Source organism: Fundulus heteroclitus, chromosome 22 (assembly GCF_011125445.2).
Source record: "Fundulus heteroclitus isolate FHET01 chromosome 22, MU-UCD_Fhet_4.1, whole genome shotgun sequence".
Taxonomy (NCBI): domain Eukaryota; kingdom Metazoa; phylum Chordata; class Actinopteri; order Cyprinodontiformes; family Fundulidae; genus Fundulus; species Fundulus heteroclitus.
Window position 1 is genome coordinate 7,659,639 of NC_046382.1, and position 8,661 is coordinate 7,668,299.

At 43.1% G+C, this 8,661-nt stretch overlaps 1 protein-coding gene across 2 annotated transcripts in view; it reads right to left on the reverse strand.

Annotated features, from left to right (window-relative positions):
- Positions 1-3,107: 3,107 nt before the first annotated feature.
- Positions 3,108-8,661, reverse strand: part of LOC105915916 (rab11 family-interacting protein 2) — a 26,458-nt gene continuing 20,904 nt past the window's right edge. For both annotated transcript variants that reach the window (XM_036126080.1, XM_036126078.1), the window contains exon 5: positions 3,108-8,661. This exon is cut by the window's right edge and continues 1,300 nt beyond it. The gene's annotated coding sequence lies outside the window, so the exon portion shown is untranslated.

Sequence of the window (8,661 nt, forward strand, 5' to 3'; positions counted from 1 at the left end):
CTTTCTGGCACGCTTGGCCTCTCTTGTACCCTCACAATTTTGCGCAGTGCCATTTGTCTGATATTTCCTCAGATTACTGCAATATGATATAATGCACAATGAGCCGGCGGGCGTTAACCCAGCGGGCCCTCAGGTGCCACGTGCCGTAGCGGTAAAGGAGACGGGAGCCGTGAAACTCAATCGGTCGACGTGTGCGAGGAACGACACGGAGCGTGCCAGCCGAGCCCCAAGATCAACAGGAGACACCTAAATAAAGCCCTAATTACAAGTAGTGTCTGTCAGGGACACACCGTAGGCTGTGTTAACACGAGAACACTAAATAATATCTATAATGCTGCCAATCAGAGGACGTTTGGGTGTGCACTGCCCTCCAGATGCACCGCTAACAATTAATGGATAAGTCACGTCATGTAGGTGTCGGTAATATGTCTAAAGCGGGTTTGTTTCCACATGAATGGGAAGAAAGCTGAAGCAGTGAGATGATCTACTTTTATTATTCGTTTTAGAGTTTATAGAATCAATGCTTTTATTTTTTACTCACCATGGCATTAAGTACTGGTCAAACGGTTTAATACGTACACTTGTTTGTTAGCTGCACTTGGCACGACATCCTCAAGCCCTGAAATAAATAATTTGATGTTTTTTTTGTTATTAAAACCATTAGAAAATGACAGCCTTTAATTGGAGTTATTGACATGGATGATTCTAGACAGGGGCCAACAGGGCCAGAGCTCCTGTAGAACGGGTCCTGGCCCCTGAACTGAAGTCAAAACATTAAATCAACATAACTGATTGGTCCCTGGGAACAGCTTCATTTTTTACCTTTACAGGTTTAGGAATAATTAAAAAATTAAGCCGTAGTGAGGCGGGATCACAGCGTTCTTCTGCTGGATCAGGGGTCTGCCACCAGTGGCTCCTTGGCTCTCCTAATATACTGCTAAAAAACACATGGAGTTACATTGTGTTGTTTAAGTGTTCCCTTTATTTTTTTGAGTACTGTATTTTAAACAATGAAATATTAACCAGTTTTTGTCCCCCCAACACACTTTTACTCTGTGTTCTAATGAAAAAAACTGTTTCCCCTGTTAGATTTGCTCTAGAACCACCACTGGTTATTCATATTCAGAAAATAGTTAAAAGCATAAATTGCACACTTATGTGTAGTGGTGCGCCGATGCCATTTTTTGACTCCGATACCGATACCCGATACCTGGCTGTGCAGTATTGGCCGATACCGATAGCATCTGTTTGAAATTGATGTGTGTGTGTTTATATGAAGAACTGCATACTACTTAGGGTAGTAGAACTTTTTATTGCCTACCTGGAATGGGTGACAATAGTTGAATAAACATTTGGCTCTCAAAGGCCAAAATAGTGCAACATTCGTGAAATTATAACATGTATAATAGTAGTGCAACAGTAAGACAGTAAAATTGCATTAATAATTGAATAATATCTTTTAAACCCTGAGTTTTGGCTCTAAAATGCCAAAATAGTGCAACGTTCATGAACTTATATAACATGTATAATACTAGTCAGGAGAGAGAAGGCTGCGTTCAAGTGACATACAAACATCAAAATGGTATCGGTGCCCTATTTGTTGGTACTCGCCGATACCGATACCAACATTTTAGTGCTGGATCGGGGCCCCGGCCCATACGGGTATCGGTATAACACTACTTATGTGTACCCATAACCAAAGTCAATTCTTATGAAACTAATGTAACTGAAGCAGTTTTATTAAAGCATTATTAGTTAAAGTAAAAGTAAGATCAGGGTGTCGCGGGTTCCTAATGTCTTTGGGTGGAAACAATTTCTCAGAGCTACTCTTCAAAATGGTAAAGACAGGAGGAAAAAGTCAGGGAATCCCTACATGATGATTGTTTCTGACCTAAACTGGTTTATATGTGCAGTAAGAGAAAGTTCAAAGGTTTTCTAGCTCCAGCTCTACTGGAGCTACGACCAAAGCTGAACAGTAAAAAAGGAAAGCTAAAGGAGGAGCGAACTCCCTGAAGCTCCCTGTAGAACAGCAGGACAGAGAGGCATTGATCTGGACTTTAGCTGTACAGTACTGTCAGATTTAGCTGTACTGTACTGTCAGATCAGACTAAGATTACACTAAGAGTGAAGGTAGAGAAGCATCTCCTGCCCTCTGTTTACTGCCACAAAGGATCTGTGATGCAGCATGTTTACAGGAACTGACTGAAGCGTCTCTAAATGTTTGAAATACCGGCTCAACTTAAATAAAGATCCGGTGGCCTCTGGCAGAAAGCCTCCACAGGAGAAACCCCTTGGATCTTTCAGGACGACGGTCCAAAACACGCAGCCAAAATCAACCTTCATCCACGGCCATCGCAGAAAAAGCTGTGAGCCGAGCAGAGGAGGAAAACGGACCCAGAACTCTGGGCAGCGGGACAAGGCAGGTCCAACTCTGGTCCTCAGAGCCTGCTGGTCTGCAGCGTCTAGACGCGTCTCTGCTCTAAAACACCTGAATTAAATACGGGTTACCTCCTCAGCAGTGAATCCTCCCTCATCCTCACGAGTCACGACTTCCTTCAGACACCGCTAATCTAAAGAGAGTGTACACGTTTTACTAATTTACATTACTTTTTTTTAACCTAGAGAAGCATTTAGCCAAAAGATTTCCAGAAATGGCTGCAAAAAACTAACAAAAAAAGAACAAAAACTTCTGGACCAGATTTTTTACTAACCTCAGACATTCTCCTGGAGCTCGCTGGTCCTCAGGAGCATCCAGATGAGGAGGCCAATGAGAAAACGACGCACTCCGAGCAGGTGGAGGAGTGCTGAAGCGAGCCAGCTGAGGGCCACCAATGCAGCAGAAGCAGCGAGGATGAGGAGGGTGGAGGCGTGGATGGACCCCGGCCGGGACACCGATTGGAGAAAGGCCAAGAACCCCTGCCATCATCCCAGGAGACGCCGCCGACAAGATGGTGCATGATCAAAGTCAGCTTTATTTTAATTAACGCGTAGAAAAGGCTAAATGAGCGTCCAGTGACTGAGTATGAAACATTTCAATATGTTGCTACCGTTTTGTTTTCATGCCCCAGTAAGTTAAAAAAAAAAATAACAACAACCCATGAAGCATCTTTATCTTTCCAGTGACTTTATTGAAAACATTAACAATCTTCCCTGTGGTGTTCAAGCTACATCCAGTGAAAGACGGGCATAGGACCAGGAGGTGGCAGGATCTAAAGCACGTGAAGAAATAGCGAACATCAGCAAAAAAAAAAAAAAAAACACCAGCAGCCTCTTCAGAAAGACTTTCATGGCACTTGGCAGACAACCTGCGACACGGTTGTCAGTCGCTCCCAGCAGCTCGCCGTGCGTCTGCGTTCCTGTCCCCGAAACGAGCTGTTGCATACTGCTAATGGTGTAAAAAGTTCTCAAAAAAAGAAAAAAGAAAGGCTAATTTATCTCCAAACTAGTCCACCAGCTCAGAGTTTCATCAGCTGCAGCTGGGTTGGGTTACATTTCATAAAAGCGAACCCAGTTTAGGGAAAACAGAGGCTTCAAGTCCAAGAAAAGCCATCAAACCCGGCAGGTGTGCGCCTTACAAAAACACGTGACAGACATGCAGGGATGACATTCAAGCTCCATCTATAACTAGCGTACCGATCAGAAAAAAAAAATAAAAACATAACAATGGCGGCCCCCCCAAACCAGACCGACCGGGGTTCGGACGGTGAACCTGACGGAGATCTGGGAGGAGCTGTGACGAACGCAGCGTGCCACATTACACGGACCGTCTGAGGATTTAGCTGCAGCTTAGTGTCTGCCAGCTGCATGTGGCCTGTGGCAAGCAGCATCACCGTATCAGCAGCAGACTCCCCGGGGGAGGAGGAGGAGATCCAAAATTCAGCTTTATGTCATCCTCATCAAAAGGTTCGCCGCATATTTCAGCCCAAAATATAAAGCAAAAAAAAAAAAAAAAAAAAAAAAAAACAGGGAGACGTCATGTGTTCACACCATTTCATACAGAAAACACTCAGACGGGTAATTATTATATTGCTTATCATGGATGAAGAAGATGAACTGTTGCTTGTAAAGCCCCAAACACTGACAGTGCAGTTAAACGTTTCTGCTGCTGTTCGTCTCCGCCACGGCGTCCGTAAACATCCCGTCCTCCGACTAGAGGAACGCAGTTATTTCAGGGCCTGCTTAGCTGTGCAACAACGGGTGCATCGCCCCGAAAAGACTGTCATCTAACCTTCAAGACGTTTCGTCATCATATGACAAACAGTTTTAGGCCCGTACCCCCAAACCCACCCGTCCAAACACAGACCCAATGACGACGGGGGCGAATCAGACGTTCACATTTATTGGCACCCGTCAGGAATCTGTGTAAAAAGACTTAAAATAAACATCAAAAACAGGCTCCTCCCTCTTCCACGTGCGTTTCTTTTCTGGTAGACGTCTGCTGGATCACTAAGGTCACATGTTCTCTTGTCTTCCCCATTTTGAGCAGATGGTGATAACAACCGACCAAACTTTGTTACATTTTATTTATAGCCAGAGAAACAGGAAATCTTTACTTTAGACGACTCTGGTCAGCGGTTTAAATACAAAAGCACGCTTCAGTTAAAAAGGTCTGTGCAGTCAGTAGCACTGGTGCCTTGCAGCGAGCAGGTCCTGGGTTCAAATCCCAGCCTTTCTGAATGGAGTTGATCTGTTCTCCCTGTGCATGTGTGGGTTCTCTCAGGGTTACTCCAGCTTCCTCCCACAGTCCAGAAACATGACTGATGGGTTAATTGGTGTCTATTAATTGCCCTTAGGTGTGAATATGTGCATGGCTGTTTATCCCGTGTGTCTCTGTGATGGACAGGCCACCTGTCAGGGTGCCTCTCACCTATCGACCACTTAAGTTTATAGGAAGTGTTAGGAACGCTGGAAATCTGAACAATTAACCTGATTTCTCTTGCCAACGCTTATATTTGTGCTCGGAATAAACCAAAAGCAAATTAGACATGTCTTCCAAGTCAAATGCGTGTGAGATTATGCATCTGATTTTTATTTTAAGGCTTTGTACACGTCTCCAACCGGAGGTGCCAAGAAATGACGCTGAGGAGAGGACGCGGCGCCACACAGCGAAACAATAAATGAAAATAAACCAGCGGCTCCGTTTCCCTGCACAGTGTATGCTCTCCGCCGCTGTGCAGAGTGAATGACATTCAGATTTGTGTTTTGGTTTGACATCTACAAAAAAGCACCCGATTATGCCAAAGCATAAAGCCGACGCAATAATCGAGCTAAAAGAATAAGAAAAAAAACCCTGAAATGACAGGCAAAGTTAATTAATTTGAACTACTCACACCCCCCTCAGCATTCATTTGAACTAAATAACCTCGGGGTCCGCATTTATTCTACATTAAACGTTGTCAGACCTTTTCTATTCTGTCATTAAAGCAAAGCAATCAGGCTTTGGGGGGAGATCGTGTGGGTAAACAACCTGTTCCACCGTCACCAGGAGCTTTATTCTGATCTCCCGCCTCGCTTCAACAGTCATTAATTACGCACTCATCTATATAAGTCACCTTTACAGCATCTTTTGAAATGTACCCACAGCGGTGTTTAGAAAAAAAAAACACCTCCCCAGGAATGACAAACTTTAAAGGTTAAATTACAAATCATCATCTACAAAATACTGTATGTACAGTGGAAGTATCAAGAGATCAGAAAGGCCCATGAAACATCTGGAAAACTACCGACACACACACACAGAAAAAAAAAAAAATCTACACCTTAACTGGAGCGCAGGCAGATTAGCGTCACACGATACACCCACTGCAACATTTTTGGCATCAGAAAATACAAAAAGTCTGTTTCAGCAGAATCTCGCTCCTGAACGGTCCTGAATGAAGGGTCTGAATTCAGAGCGAGCGCGTTTGGATAAATCACCGAGCTCTAAAGGCAAGCAGGGGTCCATGGCCTTCGTAGTGTTTTCCACATTACAAAACAGGAGCAGAATACATTCATTACACCCAGATTTTGGCCTCAAGTCTAAAAAAAAAAAAAGTAGAAATACTTCACAGCAGCAGAAAATAACAGTTTGCAATAAAAAACCATTCAAATGTTTGTACTGGTGGACATTCAGAGTGAAATATTGCTTTAAACCATCAGTAAACGTGCAGAGAAATACAAGAAAACAGGACGCGGTGGTCCGTGGCATGGAAGTATTCACACCCCTTCAACAGTCTCACATTTTGACTGCAAACATGTTTATTTTAGAGGTAAACAAAAAAACTATTTACATTTTGAAGTGGAAGGAAAATGATATTGAAAACTGATTGAATAAAAATCTGAAAACTGTTGCATGTATTTATATTCAGACCCCTTTTTATTCTAGCGCCTTTAAATAAAATCCAGCCTCAGAGATTCCAGATATGTGTAATTTAATCAGAGTAGAAATGTAGACAGAGGTTCCAGGGAGAACGTTAGAGAACAACCAGCATCGTGAACACCAAGGAACCCAGCAGACGGTCAGGGAGGAAGTGCTGGAAATGTTTTAAGCGGGTTTAGGTTCTTGAACAAAACTCCAAGCTTTGACCATCTGACAGAAATGAGGTCAATCCACTAATGGGCATCGAAGAGAGGCACATCTGCTCACCTAAACAGATGGGCCAACCATATCACCTAACCCCGTGGTAACTCTGGAGGAGCTGCAGACATCACAGCTCAGGTGGGAATATCTATCGTTAGTCAGACACTCCAAAAGCCTTTATGGTGGACAACCAAGAGTGTTGAACCACCTCAGTAGTTTGTTGTAGGAGACAGCAGAAACACGTGGTAGAAGGAGCTCTGGTCAGAGGAGACCCACATCCAGAATGTTGTGTGTGCCACAAGCACCCAGAATGCACCACACCCACAGAGGAAAGACCGATGGCGACAGAATCCAGCTGCGAGGATGATTTTCTCTACCAGTGACATGGCAGCTGGTCAGAGCTTCTGTGAAGATGGAGGCAAACACTGGACTGGGATGGAGGCTGACCTTCCAGCTGGACAATGACTGTAAACATCCAGATGCTGCAGTGGTTTAGCTCAAAGTAAATCTCTGTGTTAGAATGGCCAAGTCAAAGTCCAGGATTAAATCCGACTCAGAATATGTAGAAGATTGATGATGAGTCGCTCTTCGTCTGGTCTGAGATCATTTCAGTTTCTAGACGTGTTAAAAAAAAAGAGATCCTCCTAAAGACTTGCTGTTAAAATGTGGGAACTGAATAAAAATACAGCACACTCCCCAGAGGTTATTTGTAAACTTTTTAAAATTCTGCATCATTTTGCTTCCACTTGACAATTTGAGTTGGTCTAAGACAGAAAACTCCAATGAAACATGTCAGTTTGTGATTTTAAAACAGGAAAAGGACCGAATTGATGGAGTATTTCTGGTCACATGGATCTTACGTCTTCACCCGATCGCCCTCATACGCCGACACCCAGACCGGTGGGTGGTCCAGGGGTGTGAATACTTTTGCAAGGTATGAGAGATTATCAACACATTGATGAAACATGGGATAATTAATTACAGTTTGAATGTAAACAAGATATGTTTAACAATGTAGACCAGTGGAGTCAAAACTTTTTGTACCGTGGCATAAAATCAGCAACTTCCAAATCAGCAACTTCCAAATCAGCAACTTCAAAGCACTCAGAGGCCAAAATACCACCCCCCCCAGCCCCGAGAAAAAAAAAATAAAAAATACCCAAAACATTTTCTTTTTATCATCTCAGCAATAAATTAAACATGCAACATCTTAATTAGACAAAGTAGATACGAACGAATTCTCGTAGGTTGGAAGGATGTGCAAGTTTCACAACTTTTAGGGTGGGACCTTTTCTGCTTTGATTTAGAAAATGTTTGTCCTCAACTCCCACCAAAGGAGAACTTTCTTCTTCTTCTTGCTGTGTTTAAACAAGGTTAATAAATAGGCGAGCCCAAGAGAATGTTTGTGGTCCTACGTACTAAGACATTAGAACAAAAGCACAAAAAAAAGAACTAAACAAAATATGATTAATAAAAGAAAAATACTTTGCGTAACCAACGTTTTTTATTCAATATATTTTTGTAATTGAAGACATCATCCTAAAAGCGAATCCGCCTGCATCCGCTCCATTTGCTGGAGGGCGCAGTTTGGACCGTCGTTGAGCGGCTAAACTGGTAGCTCGTTTAACACTTCTTCACCAGAAACCGACAAACGTCATTAAAAAGAGGCGTTTTAACATGAAAACAAGTGTGTTGTTCTGACGTTTATCATCACAGAGGCGGGAACGAGGAGATGAAACAGCAACATGTGGACAAACAGGCTGTCAAACAACTAAAAGTGGTCTACCTTTAACAATTAACAAGTAACTGGTTAGCACTCAGAGAGTCAGAAAGTCTTATCCGGCATAAAGTAAGTGTGAGGAATGTTTGGAGCAAAAGCAGATTAAGACTGAGGCACAGTAAAGGCTTTACATGACGCAAGATTGCCGAGTTAACCCATTAGGACCAAACACAGCCGCAGCAACCTTCTGGTGCTGAAACCTCGGGGGCTGAAGCAGCAATACCTTCAAAGAGCTGCCGCCAACGTACCGTTTCAGGGTCAGAATACATTATTTTTGTCTTATTTTGTACGTTTGCTCAGTTAAAAGGAAACAAGGAACTCT